The 20,000-nt window shown below is 42.8% G+C and overlaps 1 pseudogene across 1 annotated transcript in view; it reads right to left on the reverse strand.

Moving 5' to 3' along the window:
• Positions 1–26: 26 nt before the first annotated feature.
• The window catches only part of LOC311248742 (regulating synaptic membrane exocytosis protein 1-like), a 21,045-nt pseudogene continuing 1,071 nt past the window's right edge, over positions 27–20,000 (reverse strand). The window contains exons 3-11 of the transcript in view: positions 19,619–19,681; positions 17,482–17,559; positions 12,610–12,759; positions 9,561–9,650; positions 7,113–7,231; positions 4,542–4,633; positions 3,460–3,563; positions 2,835–2,995; positions 27–75 (exon numbers count right to left, since the gene is read on the reverse strand). The product of the transcript in view is annotated as a regulating synaptic membrane exocytosis protein 1-like (transcript). The remainder of the gene's footprint in view (positions 76–2,834; positions 2,996–3,459; positions 3,564–4,541; positions 4,634–7,112; positions 7,232–9,560; positions 9,651–12,609; positions 12,760–17,481; positions 17,560–19,618; positions 19,682–20,000) is intronic.

Below are 20,000 nucleotides of genomic sequence, written 5' to 3' on the forward strand. Positions count from 1 at the left end.
CTCCTCTCCTCCTCTGAACTGTTCACCCCCCACGAGATCCTCCTGTCTTTCTTCTCCTCCTCTAAGGACTTGGACCTGAGTCCGTGTGTTTGTTCACGGTTCCCCCGTTGTGTGTGTGTGTGTGTGTGTGTGTGCGTGTGTGTGCGTGTGTGTGTGTGTGTGTGTGTGTATGAAGGTGCAGAAGGACAGAAACGTGCAGTGAAAGGCATGCAGAAAGAAAAACGAACAGGTAAAAAAGTTGATTAGCATGCATAAACAAAAGCTAAAACAAACAAATTATGATAGAACAAACCCCCATCCTTTAGATTGTGTGTGTGAGTTTCCTAAAATGTAATTATCATACATTTCTTTCATATACAATAGATTAGATTAGATTAGATTCAAATGTATTGTCATCATACAGCACAAGTACAGTACAACGAAAATAAGTGCAAATGTAACAGTAAAGTGCAATAGTAATATACAATATACAGGTGATTAAATTGGGTATAAAATATATACATTTAGTACTGCTGAGTACAGTGCTAATCAGATGTATGTACAGAGTTGTAGTATTAATATGTACAGTGATACAGGTATAAAGACACTATGGTATTAGTCATACTGGCCAGTAGGTAGGGGATATGTACAGATATAGATATACTATCTACTATCTATGTGTAAAAAGGATTATATGCAGGTATGTACAGACAGATGTGGATGGATATATATTAGAGCTGGGCATAGATTAAATTTTTTAATCTAGATTAATCTACCTGCAATCCTGGAATTAATCTAGATTAAAATGGCTAAAAAAAAAAAAAAAAAAAAGGGTCTGCCAAATGCATTCAAAATGTGTGTTCTACCCAAATAATGACCGGAGGAGGAGATTTATCCTCTCCTCTTCATCTGATGAGTCACTAGCTGTTCTATCTCCTTGTTCAACAGCAATGAACATGTCTCTTCTTTTTGTAATTTCCAGTGTTTCTTTTAAAACCAGATTTATCGTAATTGTCTGTGCCCTTCCTTTGATGCCATTAACATTGTTACACTGATATTGACAGCTCTCTCCAGTGTCAAATCACTCTCTGTCAGTAGTTTCTTCTGTGCACCTTCATTTCTTAATCCACACACAAACCTGTCTCTCAATGTGTCTTTTAGTGAATCTCTGAATTCACAATGCTGCTGACTGGTTGCTCACACACAGACTGCTGCAGAAGCAGGTTTCTCAACAAATTCAGTGCAAGCTCAGTGTAACGGTTCCATGAATGAAGAGAACACTGAACAGCTACTACAGTCTCAGGTCCACATCCAAGAGAACACTGAACAGCTACTACAGTCTCAGGTCCACCTCCAAGAGAACACTGAACAGCTACTACAGTCTCAGGTCCACCTCCAAGAGAACACTGAACAGCTACTACAGTCTCAGGTCCACATCCAAGAGAACACTGAACAGCTACTACAGTCTCAGGTCCACATCCAAGAGAACACTGAACAGCTACTACAGTCTCAGGTCCACATCCAAGAGAACACTGAACAGCTACAGTCTCAGGTCCACATCCAAGAGAACACTGAACAGCTACTACAGTCTCAGGTCCACATCCAAGAGAACACTGAACAGCTACAGTCTCAGGTCCACATCCAAGAGAACACTGAACAGCTACAGTCTCAGGTCCACATCCAAGAGAACACTGAACAGCTACTACAGTCTTAGTACAGCTCAATACACACAATTGTTAAGGAGATGCAGACCAGAGAAAGACGTTTGTCTTGTTTACATCAGGGTCTCCCATTTTCATTTCATATTGCTCCACATTGTCATCAAACGGTCCAATATTTCCAATAACCCAAGCCATTTCTGTTGTAAACACTCACGATAGTCCAGTCGATCCTTCCTTTAGTGTGTAAAGTGGATTTCCTCCTCTTGTAGATGTTTTCAAGTGCCGCCCGAGTAACGTGAGCTAACATGCTAACATCAGGGTCTCCCATTTTCATTTCATATTGCTCCAGATTGTCATCAAACGGTCCAATATTTCCAATAACCCAAGCCATTTCTGTTGTAAACACTCACAATAGTCCAGTCGATCCTTCCTTTAGTGTGTAAAGTGGATTTCCTCCTCTTGTAGATGTTTTCAAGTGCCGCCCGAGTAACGTGAGCTAACATGCTAACTCGCTAAGCTAACGTTAATAATGTAAACAAAGCTCTCAACGGACTTCTTCTTTCTTGCATTGCGCAGATTCAGACGTCCTCATCGCCGAATTGTGTTATATCCTGAGGACTTCTTAACCTCACCTGTATAACAATGATTACCGGACCACTAAAGTTACTTTAGTTTAACACATTATTCTGAGTACAGCTCCGGTACATACGTGCAATCACTTCCGGGCACCACAGCTGTGAACTACGGCAAGTATTTAAGGACAATACAGACCCAACGTTGAGAAAAAGATTAACGGCGTCAATTATATTATCGTGCGATACTAGTCTCGCGTTAACGCAGCACGTTAACGCCGTTAACGGCCCAGCTCTAATATATATATACGGTAGGAATAAATATACACATATATATAAATATACACATATATATAAATATACACATATATATATATATATATATATATATATATATATATATATATATATATATATATATATATATATATATATATATATATATATATATATATATATATATATATATATATATGGGTATATACTGTACAGCAATAGGTCTATGATAAGTGAAAAACACAACATCTCTCATCCCCAAACTGCAGTGCGTGGTCCGAGGCGAAACACCAATGAAACACCTCTATCCATTTGACTGACGGCAGATCAGCCAACGACGACTCACCTGAGGCGTCCCCTGGGCCGCTCCGATTGGATGGACATGTAGCTGGTGCTGCTGAGGCGGGAGGCACTGCTGGCGCGGGAGAGGGCCGACGCGTCGCTCATATCGCTGTCCGACGACCTGGCCGACGTGTTGTCACTGCTACGCCTCTGCTCTGCGTACATCTGGAGAGAGGTGGAATAAAGGGGCGTTTATTAGAAACTCCTGTCCGTCGTCTAAATATGGGAAACGTTACAGCAAACAGATATCATCGCTGGTGGAAGAGAACCTTGTATCTCCAAAAACCCAAATTTTCAGGAGATGAAAAAAACGAACACAGATTTGAGGGCGAATAGAGTTACGAGGTTTAGACAGATGATCGGTTTAATGCTTTCCCATTGTTTAAACTTTGTAAAACCACACACATATGTGTGATGATCTACTGAGTTGATACTGAGTTGATCTACTGAGTTGATAAAAAATAAATAAAAATGGAGTACGAAGTTTTCTTCCACCAGCGACGATATGCAGCATACAGCATTATGTGATATTCATTTAGGGAAAGCAACAGTTGTGATTGGAAGCGTGAGGAAAAGAGGGCGGGGCTTGAGATCAATTCTGATTCCCAATCAGAGTGACTGCTGCTGACCTCCCGTTTGGTCTTGAGGTCCGTCTCTGGGTCGTGGGAGGCTGAAGGCCGGCAGGAATGTACTTTCATAGGCAGCTGTCGGGACCGCTCCTCCACCGCAAGAGCTGAGAGAGAGAGGAAGAGAGAGAGAGAGAGAGAGAGAGAGAGAGAGAGAGAGAGAGAGAGAGAGAGAGAGAGAGAGAGAGGAGAGAGAGAGAGAGAGAGAGAGAGAGAGAGAGAGAGAGAGAGAAAAGAAGTCAATGCAGTCTAATTGCAATGTGATGACAGGATGCAGTTGCGGAGTCCTAACACTAGGTGGAGCATGTTGTGCACCTCAGCTACATCACTAGGCATTGTAGTGGTTACAGCGAGGGTCAAAATCCTGTGGAATCATGAGGAAAAAAGGACATAGTGATCATTTAGTGCCTAAATGGACCCCAAAAAAAGTAACTGTGAAATTAGGAGAGGAGAGGAGAGGGAGAATAGAGGAGAGGAGAGGAGAGAGAGAAGAGAGGAGAGGAGAGAGAAGATGGGAGGGGAGGAGAGAGAAGAGGGGAGGGGAGGAGAGGAGAGAGAGAAGAGGAGAGAGAGAGAGAGGAGAGGAGAGGAGAGGAGAGGAGAGGAGAGGAGAGGAGAGGAGAGGAGAGGAGAGGAGAGGAGAGGAGAGGAGAGAGGAGAGGAGAGGAGAGGAGAGGAGAGGAGAGGAGAGGAGAGGAGAGGAGAGGAGAGGAGAGGAGAGGAGAGGAGAGGAGAGGAGCAGAGAGGAGAGTGAAGAAGACAGGAGAGTGAAGAAGACAGCTGAGCACAATAATGTTGAATGGATCAAGACTGAAGTGGGTGACACCATTCGCTCACTTACATTGTCATAGCATCCATCAAGTGCACACACGCACACACGCGCACGCACGCACGCACGCACGCACGCACGCACGCACGCACGCACACACACACACACACACACACACACACACACACACACACACACACACACACACACACACACACACACACACACACACACACACACACACACACACACACACACACACACACACACACACACACACACACACACACACACACACACACACACACACACACACCTTGCTCTATGCTGCTAGTTTTTGCAGGGATTTGTGGCAGCTGCCGACCCCTGCGTCCTGACGAGGGCGAGGTAGACGGGCTGCCGTGGACCCTGAGGACAGACACAGAGACACAGAGACACAGGGACACAGAGACACAGGACACAGGGACACAGAGACACAGAGACACAGGACACAGAGACACAGAGACACAGAGACACAGGACACAGGGACACAGGGACACAGGGACACAGAGACACAGGGACACAGAGACACAGAGACACAGAGACACAGGGACACGGGACACAGAGACACAGAGACACAGGGACACAGGGACACAGAGACACAGGGACACAGAGACACAGGACACAGAGACACAGAGACACAGAGACACAGAGACACAAGGACACAGGGACACAGAGACACAGGGACACGGGACACAGAGACACAGGGACACAGGGACACAGGGTGAAGAAGACCACGGTTACAACTTTTACGTCACTTCTAGATTGACATTTGTCTGAATTATTTTACGCCCATCTTCTTTATTGTTCATTTCGCGCATGCGTGTCAGTTCAGGAGCGTGACTAGTTCACACTGTGAACAGCCAAACAGAAAATCTGATCTGAGCAATGAATCAGAATTGAGCACTAAGGCTTATAGTGTGAACGTAGCCTAACTTCAGTTGACTGTCAACAGAGGGTCATCGCTTGTATACAGTGATGTATTATTATTACTTGGTCTAATGACACCAACAGTATACTAAAGAAGGCACAACAAAGGCTTTTCTTTCTCCAATGTCTTAAAAACAAAACGTCAACAAAACCTTGGTGAATCTGTGCTCCATCGAAAGGATCCTAACTGGAGGCTTTAATATATATATATGTAACGGTTGTGACAACATCACCTCAAACTTCGATGCCCCGAGGGAGTTTCGAACACGGGTCTCCCACGCCGTGTGCAACAGCACAGACCGCTATACCAAGAGGTGAATTCACTTCTTTGTACCGTGTCTATGCGTCTTTTGAGGATGAGAGTGAGTTTAACCCATAGCACCGCTACTCACCCCAGCCTTCCGTGACTGCGCTTCACGATACCATCCGTTACATATATATATTTGGTAACCTGTCCGCTAAAGACCTGAAACAGCTCAGCCAACTTGTTAACCTGCGGCTTCCAGAATAATAGGAACTACCGTAAGCTGTGAAGGGATATATTCCATCCAGTGTAGGAGAGGGGCACCAGGGCATCGTTTAAGAGAAAACACTCACCCAGGGCATCATTTATTTACAATTATTGCCATCTGGAACGCGTTATCTCAGTATTAGAGCACGCACCGCTCGTTTTAGGGACAGCTCTTATCCGCAGGCAGTAGGACTCATTAATAGCCAGCCAACAGGCCCGCAGATGTGACTAGGCACTAGTCTTCTGCTCATTCTACAGTATTACTTATTGATTTAGCTGTGTTTTTCACCACTATGTTGACATGGGTATATATATCGTCTGTTATGTTGATATGTGGTTATTGTGGATATTTACATAGCCTATACTGTATGTTTGTTGTGTACATGTAGTGATTGTGCACGTTGTATTCAACATACTGTTCACATATTGTATTGTATGTTGTATATTTGTTGTCCAAAGAGTAGCCAGGGAGCACAGGCCTTCACATTTGTCTGAATTATTTTACGCCCATCTTCTTTATTGTTCATTTCGCGCATGCGTGTCAGTTCAGGAGCGTGACTAGTTCACTGTGAACAGCCAAACAGACAAATCTGATCTGAGCAATGGATCAGAATTGAGCACTAAGGCTTATAGTGTGAACGTAGCCTAACTGACACTGCTGGCACTGCTGTGTTTTGTAATGCATGTCACAATAATCTACTGAACTTGAACCTGAAGCTGCAAAGTCGTAACTCATCATAACTTTCACCTAAAATTATTGGTGGTTATAAATCTAAGCCTTACTTTAAAGCAACATTAATTATGTGAATACACTTACCATCTTCTCCAGAGTCAGACATGAAGATGGATACTAATTTCCTCTCTGTGTGTTCAGTAGAAAGCTATAGGCTGCAGGCTAGCCTAGCTTAGCACAAATTAACGTAGCTTAAACTCCAGGAGAGGTGTTTTTGGCCAACAGCTAGGCTAATGGTCTGTCTCCGCTTCCATTCATTTGTGCTAAGCTAGGCTAGCTTGCAGCCAGATCACTTTCTACTGCACGCACAGAGAGGAAATTGGTAGGCTATCTCCCTTCTTGTCTGACTCTGGAGAAGACGGTAAGCACACTTCCCATAATGTTGGTGTGCCTCTTTAACCCTAACCATAGTCGTTCCTTCTAGACCCAAACAATAGAGTGCTGAAAGTCTGTTGAAAATACCCTGTTGACAGTCTACTGAGACAGGTTTAAAGTCTAGATATGACCCAGAGTCAACGAACACACTACTGATGATGATAAGATGTAGACAGTCTACAGTGGACTGTTAAAATAAAGTGTGACAGACAGAAAAGGTGGCGACACCGTGGCTGAGGCCGTGTGGCACACAGAGTATAGGGAGGTAAATGAGTGGTAATGTTCTACACAGCATCAACATGCACCTGTCCAGACGTGGTGAGTTAGGGCAGGACCCGCCCGGGGCTGCCTGGCCCAGGGGCCTCAGAGGACCCCTCTCCCTCTACTACCCCTTAAGATAGACGTGGGTTGGATACGGCTACCAGGAGAAGAATGAACAGAATACAACAAAGAAAATACAACAAAATGAATAGAAACACAACTGGAACACTGTTCCAGGGGACACGTCAAACCATATAAATTATAAGAAATGACGTATGATCAAACGTAAGTTACGTAACAAATGGTAAATGGACTGCATTCATATATATAGCGCTCTTATCCAAAACGTATGCCTCACAACGTTCAACCATGCGCTCACACGTTCACACACCGACGGCAGGGGCAACCGTGCGAGGTGCCGGCCTGCTCATTGGGAGCAGTTAGGGGTTGTGTGTCTTGCTCAAGGACACTTCGACATGCCGGAGAATCGAACCAGTAACCGGACAAGCCTAAATCAAAGGGGGAACGTTTCGATAGCAAATAACAAATCTTATAGACACATCAAAGACATGATTAACAATCAATGTAGGTAAACTTCATCACACAGTGTTAGTAACTACTGCACTGTGAGGGCTGCAAGCTGCAATCAGATTTTAAAATAAAGAAATACATAAATAATAATAATAATAATTTAGACAGATGAGTCAATATTTAAGATTTGAGTGACAGGTGGACAGTATCTTTCCAGTGTGAAGAGAGTGTGGGAGAGGATGAGTGGGGGTAAGTGGGGATGTATGAGCCAGCGGGACCTTACCTGTCCCCCTCCACAACTGCCTTGCTGCCTCTCTGACAGTTTGCTCTCTGGCCATGATGTTGTTGTTGCCTGACTGCCTGTTGTGGCACAGGAACCACAGAGAGAAGAAGAAAAAACAATATGCAAAATGGAGGATGTCTGAATAGAATGGAGCAACTGAAAAAGTGAATATATCATCTTTGGATATCAAATTTTGCGAGTGAAACTTTGACCGGGACCGTTCTGTGAAATTGGGGAAGGTACTTCAATACTGAATATTTAATTTCACTGGTACAAACAAAACCCATACACCCGCACACAAACACACAAAGCCAGAAAGGTAAAGATTCATAATGGAGGGGGGGGGGGGGGATGGCAATGATAGAAGCAGTGCCAACCATGGCATCGAAAACAATCCACCAGCTATCACTTAACATCTACAGCACTGAATACAAGGACAAAGAGATCAGCAGGCTTCTACTACAGTACATGGGGCTGGGACTAGGAATGGTCTAATCAGGAAGACATTAGCAGGGAAGCGTTGAGAGGCCAGAGGGGAGGCAGCAGGAGAGGAGGGGGGGTACCTGTCTTCTTCAGGGTAGGCATGCTCTACTAAGATCCTGGGGCTCGGGGGTTCCTGCGGGCAGAGAGTTGGAGCACTGGAGGAGGGGGTGGATGGATCGCCAGGTGGGACGGCATACCCCCAGTACAGGTAGGAAGACCGAGGAGAGGTAGAGGAGGGTAAATATACTGTATGGACAGGCCTATAGGTGTAAAATGCTACATTCTGGTTTGGCAAGAGATCGGAGGGAGAGACAAAGCTCCCTGCCTTACCAGGTGAGAGTATTATGCCTTTCCCCCGTGGCAGACTATTCTAGAGAGCTAGCTGTCAGAGAGAATATTTGCCCAACCTGGGCGACGAGGGGGCGCGACCGGCCTCTACTCACAGGGAAATTAGACAACTTGTATTTGCTGTTTGTGTGACACATGATTCCACCCCACTCCAGTAGGAGTCGCTGTTTGCAACGACGGAACCATACCCCACCGGCTTCCCACCCGCTAACACTGCCATTGTGTAGGGACGACTGAGCAAGCCGGAGGTACCGGTGACAGCTGGATTCGATCCAGAGTCTCTGTGGTGGTGGTGGCGAGTGCTTAGTCCACTGTGCTACCCAGCCGCCCAACACCTGTGTGTTTTTAATGCTTACACTGTAAATGTTGGATATCCAATCATCATACATTCTACTATGGCATATGCACCTTGCCTGAACTTAGCCTGTTCCTGTTTGCTGACGACTCATTTCTATTCAAGTGTGAGTTTGTATGGCCAGGGTGTGACAAAGCTATTGTTGAACACTGCTCCTTTTTTGTGCATAATGTAATGAAAGTGAGATGGTTCCACAATCATCCTAATCCTGCTCAGTGGATGTTTGCAATGCAGAAATTGCTAATGAATGCAGGACATGATTAGGGCGTAAAAATGGTGCTGAATCCTCTGAGTCCGAAATGTGAGATGATTCAACCACGCAGTTGAATACTTCAACCAGATTGTATAGAAAGTTGTGATTGAAATGTGTGTGTGTGTGTGTGTGTGTGTGTGTGTGTGTGTGTGTGTGTGTGTGTGTGTGTGTGTGTGTGTGTGTGTGTGTGTGTGTGTGTGTGTGTGTGTGTGTGTGTGTGTGGTGTTGTGTACCTGTCTCTATCAGAGGAGTGGACGTTGGTGTCTGGTCTCAGGCAGGTGGTGCTGGCACTCCTGACTCGGTCCAGAGACGGCTGCAGGTCACTACACCACCACCGACACAGAGAGGGAGAGAGTGGGGGGAGCAGAGAGAGAGAGACCATTAGACAGAGCCTGATGCTAGTATATCTCCATTTATCATAGACAGGCAGTTCTGCAGCCATACAGGTTTTGAGTCCACTCCAACGGAAGGTTGGTGAGTTACCATGGGAACCAGGTGTAAGTGGATCTAGAGGACTGTGGTGTGTGTGTGTGTGTGTGTGTGTGTGGTGTGTGTGTGTGTGTGTGTGTGTGTGTGTGTGTGTGTGTGTGTGCTGTGTGTGTGTGTGTGTGAGAGAGAGAGAGAGAGAGAGAGAGAGAGAGAGAGAGAGAGAGAGAGAGAGAGAGAGAGAGAGAGAGAGAGAGTGGGGGGGGGGGGGGGGAGGAGAGATGATGTGTTAAGAAAGCAGAGAGACAGCCTGCCACTCCCAACACAACCCACTCCCTACTGTATCCGCCGTCTTTGTTATTCGTCTCTTCATATTGTTGTGTGACGGCGGGAACGTTGGCCAACATATGGTTGGATCAGTGCCATCGCATGACAGTGCTGCACATACTGTACAGAACATACATGACAGTGCACATACTGTACAGAACATACATGACAGTGCACATACTGTACAGAACATACATGACAGTGCACATACTGTACAGAACATACATGACAGTGTACATACTGTACAGAACATACATGACAGTGCTGCACATACTGTACAGAACATACATGACAGTGCACATACTGTACAGAACATACATGACAGTGTACATACTGTACAGAACATACATTACAGTGCTGCTCATACTGTACAGAACTACATGACAGTGGCTGCACATACTGTACAGAACATACATGACAGTGCACATACTGTACAGAACATACAGTGTGCATACTGTACAGACATGCATGACAGTGCTGCACATACTGTACAGAACATACAGTACACATACTGTACAGAACATACATGACAGTGCTGCACATACTGTACAGAACATACATGACAGTGAACATACTGTACAGAACATACATGACAGTGCTGCACATACTGTACAGAACATACATGACAGTGCACATACTGTACAGAACATACATGACAGTGCTGCACATACTGTACAGAACATACATGCCACTGTACAGAACATACATGCCAGTGCACATACTGTACAGAACATACATGACAGTGCACATACTGTACAGAACATACATGACAGTGCACACACTGTACAGAACATACAGAAGCTACTGTGACCGCATGGCTTGCACAAAGCGACAACGGGGATCAAGGAGTTGAGTGTATATTTAATACGGCGCGGTTTGCATGCAAGTGTTTAAGCCTCTAAGTGGACATTTTGTTTGTTAGAATAACTGGTCTACATGTTAGAATAATAGCTTTACATTCTGTCAGCCCTCACTGTTGTAGATTGTCTGGTCAGTAACATGGATCTCCCTGTCCCTCCACTCTGCAGTAAACATAACATACATTTTCTGGTATCCCGTTCCCACTTTATCCAATCAGGAGAGAGAACTCCACACTGCAAAAATGGTCTGACAAAGAAGAAACAAGTAAAATTATCTACCAGTGCAGTAAGCTTATTTGGCTTGGCAAGACTTCTTGAAATAAGTAAAATATCTAGAGTTCTCTTTCCTTATTTGATAAAGTGGGAATGGGATACCGGAATATTTATGTTCTGTTTACTGCAGAGCGGAGGGACTGGGAGACCCATGTTACTGACCAAACACTTTATATCAGTGATGGCTGCTGGAATGTAGAATTATTTAACACATATTTTAACCAAAGATTACTACTTACAGCACCAGCAACGCTATAGCTCACTACCTCGCTCGAAAAGTCAAGGATACGATTTTGTATCAGGCCCCCCCCCCCCCCCCCCCCCCCATCTGTTTTCCGATTTTAGTTGTTTAGATGTGATTTATACTGGAATTCCTTATCTGTCTATAGACTTGTTCGCTGTATACAAATATACCGTGTTCAAGCCAATCAGCAATACCAACTGAGTCACGTGACTAAGTTGCCCCCTACCTGCACGAGCTGCTGCGCTAAACAAGTACGACGGGGCTCTATGGAGAAACCATGACATCAGCATGGCACCTTTTACATAATCTAGCTTTGGTGTGGATTGATTGTTTAGATCGCTAGCATGGCTAACAAATGCAAATTATATTGTTATTCTGTTGTTCTGACCAGGATTACATTCCTTTTGCCCCCTTGATGCGCACGCAGACTGAGTCTGACGTATACAGAAAACAGGTCTGTATGGTATACTGTAGGTAGAAGCTACTGTAACCTATGATCTAGGGCTGTACCGAATGCTTCGAAGCTTCGATCATAATGTTGACATTCAAATTCTAAATCAACATTTGAATTTTTTATTAAAAAAATAATAATAAATAAATTCTTTCTGTCTATTCAATCTGTTTAAACCAATGGGGGTTTTCTTCACAGTTGCAGTTAAAGATTAGGCTACACTAATATTATAATATTATACTATAAGACGTCACCATCACTTTCATACCATCCGTGCCCTTTTTGGATTATTTATGTTGACGAAACTGATAAAGAAAGTTGATTTAATAAAAGAAAAAGACTCATTTAATCAGATTAATCACTTTATTCAAATTGAGGATTTAGTAAAAAAAAATAGAAAATAATATTTTTTGGGATTTTATTTTTTATAGACATTCGAAGCTTCGTTCGAATACTTCAATAGAAGCTTCGAATGTTAAAAAATGACGTTCGGTACAGCCCTACTATGATCACAATAGTCTCAGTGAATGAAAGAGTGGATTTAAGCTGCTCTCGCGGACGGCATGCAGTGAACCACAGGTGTAGCACCTGGTGGTGGTGGAGGGAATGACCTCAGGAAGGATCACCTGTGGAGGTTGAATGGGGTGTGTGTTTGTGTGTGTGTGTACGTGTGTGTGTGTACGCGTGTGTGTGTGTCTTACCTAACGGTGACCTCATCAGTGAACCTGAGCACACGGTGTGTAAGGGCGCTACGAGGCATGGTGTTAACCCCTTCCTGCCTGTGAGGCGTGGTGTTAACCCCTTCCTGCCTGTGAGGCGGCTTGCTCTTTAGGCATGCAGGAAGAGTGGAGCTATGCCAGACAGTAAGGCCATGCATGCAAGAAAACAAACAAAGACAAACACGAATGACACGTGCAAAAAATAAATAAATAAACATGAAGTTTAACAATAGTAAGCAAAGATAGAATTCCAGGGGGGGGGGGGGGGAAAGTCCACAGAAACCTCTCAAACCCTGCCCTCTTTCCTTAATCCTCCAACCACAGCTGTCACTTGAGATAGGTAAATTATGTAAACTGCACGCACATGTGCAAGGGAAATTAAATAAAATCAAGAAACCAACCACCACAAAGTAGCTGCAATAGACCACTGCACTTCCGCGTTAAATTGAGCTCATGGAGGAGAGGAAAATGTTGATGAGAGCCTTGACGTAAGTGGTTGTTGTAGCTACGGCTGTGGGGGTGCTGGAGACATGATCCAATATACTTTTTTATACGCCTGAGTCTCCTAAACACGGTGGGACCAACCCCAAGGCGATCGGCACTTTCTCGACTGAGCTATAGTCACTTTTTCGCACCTACTCCCCAAACGGTGCATGCACAGATTGCTCAGGGAGAGTGTGTGGACAACCCAGAGAGGCTCTCATCAACATTCATACATTTTCTCCCCCCGCGCTCCTCCATGAACTCAGAATACCGGAAGTGTTGCGGTGGTCTATACCAATACCAGACAATAATGGAAAATGAAGGCAACTCTATGGGTTTCCCCCACTGGCATGTTCTCCAGTCATTTAGTCAGTAATCCACATATGGTAAAATGACGTCATCCAGATTATGGTAAATGATGTCATCCACTACATCTTTATCTCCCAATTCTAGACATTCTCCCTTTAAAGGTACACTAAGGATGATTGGCACCCTGTGGCCGTGAGAGGTAACTGCACCTCGTTTAAACATGGGTAAGAGAAAACGGCAACAAAAGAAGACATTTTATTCAAGTTAGTTTGGGGCGTTCAAATGTTATGCCCTAGAAATTAAACCGTTGCCTTTTACAGACTTCACGGCCCTGGTTGTGCCACTGAGTCCAATCAGTAGTGAGGATTTTCACAAGTGTTGACTGCACATTGTGTACACGACACATCAGACATGCATCACACTCACAGGGCCGGTGATTACCGGAAACAGCTCGGAAAGGTTAAAAACCACAAGAGGGGGGAATTAATAAATCCTATACGGCATTAGAGCAGGGCCGGCCCAAGCCGTTATGGGTCCATAAGCAGTATTTGATTTGGGTGTGTTTTGCTGTGCCGTCTGGCACGTTACCTCTTAATCAGCCAATCAAATCATCAGAAGCAACATCCGCACAACTAGAGCTCCCAAGTGATTTGTATTTTTTTTGTGCCTTGTTTTGCTTGCATACTGTTGTCTTTGCAAAAAAATATCACCGGGGTCCTAAGCAGGCACTTAGTTGGCTTATGCCTTTTGGGCCGGCCCTGCATCAGACCTCCAGTATCAGCATCCTATATGTGACCTGCAGAGGAATCCATTACACAACAGTATAGAGATGCTTCCTATTCCTCCTGCTGTGGATTGACCCCCAGCATACACTACAGCTGGATGTGTAGGGAGATTAGATGTAATGCTGATTATATAACGTCTAAACATCCAAAGCCTTCCGTGTGGTGCATGTTGTGAGGAAACCGCCCTGGCACTCGAAAATAAAGCAGGGAATCCATAGGAGCGCCGTACAATGGATTTAGAGTTACAATACAGCACTTGTGAAATACAGTGATTGCTCATATAGGATGTTGTTTGTGCTCATGCTATGAGGAGTAGGGTATTAAATCAGGCAGACGATGATGATTCAGGAGTAGCTCAGATAAAGCTTGCTAGGTTACCAGGGATGAGTGAAAAAGACAATGCTAACATATCAATACGCACATATCAATGTGTTTTGGTACAAATGATGAAGTTAGGGTCAACATCAACTAAGCATGTTGTTGGATGGACCACGATATACAACACAGTCTCGTCAGAAAATGTAAATAAAGTACTAATCTACCACAGGAAAAAAAGTACATAATGTTATGTTATAGCCATAAGTAATATATTTACATTTCATATCAACGAAAGTCCCAAAACTAACAGCGTGACTGGGAGTCTAACTAACAATGATTGTGGTCGTGGACGAGTGCACTCACCACTAGACTAAACCACCCACCCTGACACAGCAATACTATGATGAAGATTTGTTTTAACATTCGTTAACGTAAATAGAACGTTAGGGTTATGGCTATGGTTAGGGTTAGGATTAGGGTTACGGTTATATGGATAGTTTAAGGTAACAGTGTGGTTAAGGTTAGGGTTAGGGTTAGTTTAACCTCTTGAGCCCTAGGCATATTTTCTGAAAATCCCCCTAAAAATACATACCTAAGTACATGGAAGATTACTCCACTTCTACAAGGTCCATTTGCATGTTCTTGGTATCTATAGGGACATCTATGGATCTCAAGGAATATATTCCCAGTGTCAGACATATTGTGTTACTAGGCTTGAGTAAATTGTAATGAACCAAAGGAGAATATCAATTCTATTAAATTATTTTAAAATTATATTTATCTTTGACGGTGAATAACACCATGCAAAAAATTACCAGACATGAAACTGCCACACTGAGCTGATCCAGCACATTCTCGAGATCACGTGTACAAATCTAAGCAAATTAATAAAGGGAATATGATTAAACAGAAGGTTTTGTAGATACAGTACTGAATTCTGCCATCCAGACACATAATATATAGAAAAATTATTATAAAATATAGAATATCAGGCCTATAAATGACCTTATTATAGCCAAGTCGCACATCGATGGATCAGGGCAAATCTCCTCTTTCCAATGGCAGAGTTTAATCTGGATTTAGTATCACCAGGCATGCAGAAAAAAACGTGAATGAAATCTACTGTAAGTACAGTTACTTTTTTATTATGTAGATTTCTCCGCCATTTTTCATCAGATTGCAACGCAATTTTTTGCTAGACGTTCACAGAAAGGTAGATAAACTAACTGTGTTATAATTTATGGCAATAACGTTCAGGTTTGTGATAGATAATCCCGAAAAATAAAATAAATAAAAAAGTTAATCCACAAATTATTTGATTGACAGGAGCTGGCTTGAGCTGGGTAGTGTCGTTCTTCGAAATTCCAACGCCCATCAAAAGCTCTCTGTCTCCTCTCCTCATATGACTACACACAAAATGGCGGTGTGCATTTCCTTCCATGGATATTCGCTAGTTTCTGAATACATTTCCAAAACTCATATTTCACTAATAACATGTTTAACCTATTGGTAAACAAACGTATTGTTAAAAATATACACTTTGACTGCTGTTCTGACAGGGTTAGGGTCTTTACTCTTGGCTACATTTGAAAAAAATACATTAATTCATACAGTTTGAGATGGATTTATGGCATGTTGTCATTTTGGGTCTGGTACCGGACGCATGTATATTTTCCCTAACGGAGTTGCACTTCCGCATTCGGTTTGCGCGATCTGATTGGCCACTGACGTACGCTCTCTCTACGCCCAAACAGCGCGTTACGCTAGTTCTGCTAACAGCCTGCAGCCTCATCTCTCTATATTAATGTGATTCCATCAACACATCATAAATGTTCAAAACACAACAAGACTGTTTGCATCTCACGGTTCTCGGCACTTATTCTACCGGTAGTGCGGTAGTTGTTGCCACGGTATTGGGTCTTTGGGTGAATACTTCATTGGCGGGGAAGAAGAACACTGATAGCGGTGTGTGGACCGTCCTGCGAGCCCAAACCACCGCCCGCGAGTGGGGCGGTGGTCTGGGGCTCGCGGGATGGTGGTCTGGGGCTCGCGGGACGGTGGTCTGGGGCTCGCGGGACGGTTGAGGGAGCCCCGGGTTAGTTCCCTGAACATTTTAAAAGTAAAAATAAATGTGGAATATGTAAATAGGTACTTATTTGTAAATACATAAATGCGTCAATATATTATTTATTTGTAAATACGTCAATATATTACTTATTTACACATTGTACATTTTCGTAAATACGTCAATATATTACTTATGGCTATAACATAACAATACATACAATAATGTACCTTTTTCCTGCGACTTTATTTACATATTTTAAGCGAGATCAGGCTGCAATATACAGTAAGGGGGCGGCATGTGTTAGTTGGTTAGTCAAAGCAGCACAAGCACATGGCATATCGACACGTCGCATCACAGCAGGCACAGCAAGCGAAGCTCTTGGAGACACGTAGGCTTCTATTGCGTTGATAGAATGTTGCTTCCCAGCAGACTACACTGATGTTTCTGGGGTCGGGGGGGGGGGGCTGACTATGCGTAGGGCTGTACTCACGACTCAATCCAACAACCGTTCAGTTTGCAGTTTGATTACGGTTTGGACCATGGTTCTAGTGAATTTTATTTTATTGATTGATTTTATTTTTATTTAATTCATTTTGAAAAAAAAATAAGATAAATGTGATAATTTGACAAATTTGACAGGATTGATTTAGTCATCAATAACTGAACATGCAATTAAAACAGCACAATGAAATATGTTCACGGCGTTATGTTCATTCAACAGATAAACACTTATTCCAATTGATTCCATTGATTCTATTGATTCCAATTGATTTTGATCATCAGTTTCACAGGTCGACGGTTGGATTTCAACATTCACATCGATGCAATAACGGTGCATTGATTACTTCTCACACCCCTGGTATGAAAGGGTTCCTTACGCCACAGGCTTACCTGTACATGTCTTTATGGATACCATTGACTAACAGAGGCATTTTTGGGGGGAGCGTGTTACTGTATCTACCTACACCCCTGGTTGTGTGAGTGTGGGTTGACGCGCGTGAAGGAGAGAAAAGACACACAAGAAACGTGGAAATATATCAATTCTAGGAATGAAAAAAAACATCCATGCAAAATGAAATTCATCAAAAAGAGATTTGCCTCATCCGAGGTCATCCTGTCTTCTCTAATCCCCTTCACAGAATGATCAGTGTGGGGTGTTTTTGATGAGAGACAATTGACCATATTCACACGGCGGGCCATGTTGCTCTTATGTCATGCTCAGGATGGGATTCAGGCTGGAAAGGAATCCCATCCTAAGCAGTGGTGGAAAGTAACTAAGTATTTTTACTAAATTACTGCACTTAAGTACAATTTCGAGCTACTTGTACTACTTTACGTGAGTGTTTTAATTTTAGGCAACTTTATACTTTTACTCCACTACATTTCAAGGGAAATTTTGTACTTTTTTACTCCTAGTTACTTTGAAGAAAAGGATTTGCATAGAAAACATAATATATACAAAATAAATGTATGAAGATATATATATATATACTTTCACATTTGAAGCCTGTCAACTTCAAGAGGACGCAATCAGAGCAGCATAACTGGACCACACACCACTTTAACACAACCTATAGAGGTCAATGGATACACAAACGTCATGTAGAACGTGTACTTTTACTTTAGATACTTAAGTACATTCAATAGCAAATACTTCTCTACTTTTACTTGAATGGAGCACTTTTACTTTGACCAGAGTACTCATTTATCTGAGTATTTCTACTTTTACTTAAGTAAAGGAACTGTGTACTTCTTCCACCACTAATCATGAACATGACATAAGAGTGTGTGAATATGGTCATTACAGGACGCATTGTTTTGAGCCTGACCTTTATGGCTAAAATAACTACAACTGTATGACACTGGGTGGGTGTGTGTGAAATGTAGGGATGCTCGATATTGGCTTTTTTACCGATACCGATATTCCGATATTGTCCAACTCCAATTTCCGATACCGATACCGATACCGATATCAACCGATACCGATATATGCAGGGTTTCCCCCCCAAAAAACGGAATAATTTCAGGTAACTAATAATTTCACTGGATGCATTCAAAAGGCTTTCTAAATGTAAGCATTATCTGTGCAAAATATGATCATTAAAAAAGTAAAAATGAACATTTTAAACCAACATGCATACTTTTGACAATAAATAAAATAAGAATTGGTTCTTACTTGCTTGCCTGGGTAAATAAAGGTTAAATAAATGTTAAAAAAAAAAAATAAAAAAAAAATTGTTATTGTTTTTTTTTTTTTTTTACCGATACCGATATTTTCCGATATCACATTTTACTGCCGATATCGGCCGATAATATCGGTCGGCCGATAATATCGGACATCCCTAGTGAAATGTGATGTTGACACATATTCTATTCATGCAAGTGGCACAAAAACTGTATTATTATAGCCGACACACTCTATCCTGAGCTAGAGCAGCTAGATCAGGCTCCACAACCGTGGGCACAGACTGCTGCCAATTGCTGGAGAACTAACGGCTGGTGAACTTGAGAACTGTTAGGACTATTCGACTCTTAATAATAAACACATGCATGGACTCTGGTGCAGTGTGTTACTACGGTTTGGACCATGTATACCATCATCACTATTACTACTGTCTGATTGAATCCTGCCACTCACTACTGTTCACTACTACTACTGTTATCATTATTATCATTACTACTTGCGCTTTGTTCTATTATTATTACTACCTAACCTACGTGGTCCCCCCCCCCCCTGCTGCTATGACACTTGGATTTCCCCAAGTGGATTAATAAAGGAAGACTTGACTTGACAACAACAACAACAAAAAATCCATAAAACATTCATTACAAGAACAAACATATATTTGCACATCCATTGACTGCATCCATTGACTGCATCCGTTGACGTTAATTGGTTAAAATGGAGTTGTTAAAGTAGAATGAAGAGCTGGGGATAGAGGATGATAAAATGACAAGTAGTCTAAAATAAACCTGAGCTGGTTGTTGGAGTTGATAAAAAAAGTATTATTATTATTAATTGTTTTACCTGTTTGTGTGCAGGCACTCAGCACTCCCTCCCCGGGTTGACCTGTGCATCTCCAGGACCTCACTGTCATTGCCATGGCGATGGGTGAACCAATCAAAAACACCCCCCCGCCAAAAACAACGAAACAAAACACAACAGAAGAGGATGGTAAACTCAGACAACGGAGTGGGTTATGAATGAGAAAAAGAAAATCAAGAAATCATAAAGTCCTAAGATCTTAATAAAATCATCAATCAACAGTAAAGAATGGTATAATAAGAAATTGTACAAGCTGTGATGACTGTTGTATTAGTCTGTTAGTAGTATTAGTAGTCAGTAGTGCTACAGCCTCATCAATCACGCAAACTAACAAAAACAACACGTCACTTAAAGCATAAATACG

Source organism: Notolepis coatsorum, assembly GCF_963971535.1.
Source record: "Notolepis coatsorum genome assembly, contig: SCAFFOLD_2708, whole genome shotgun sequence".
In the NCBI taxonomy this organism is placed as follows: Eukaryota; Metazoa; Chordata; class Actinopteri; order Aulopiformes; family Paralepididae; genus Notolepis; species Notolepis coatsorum.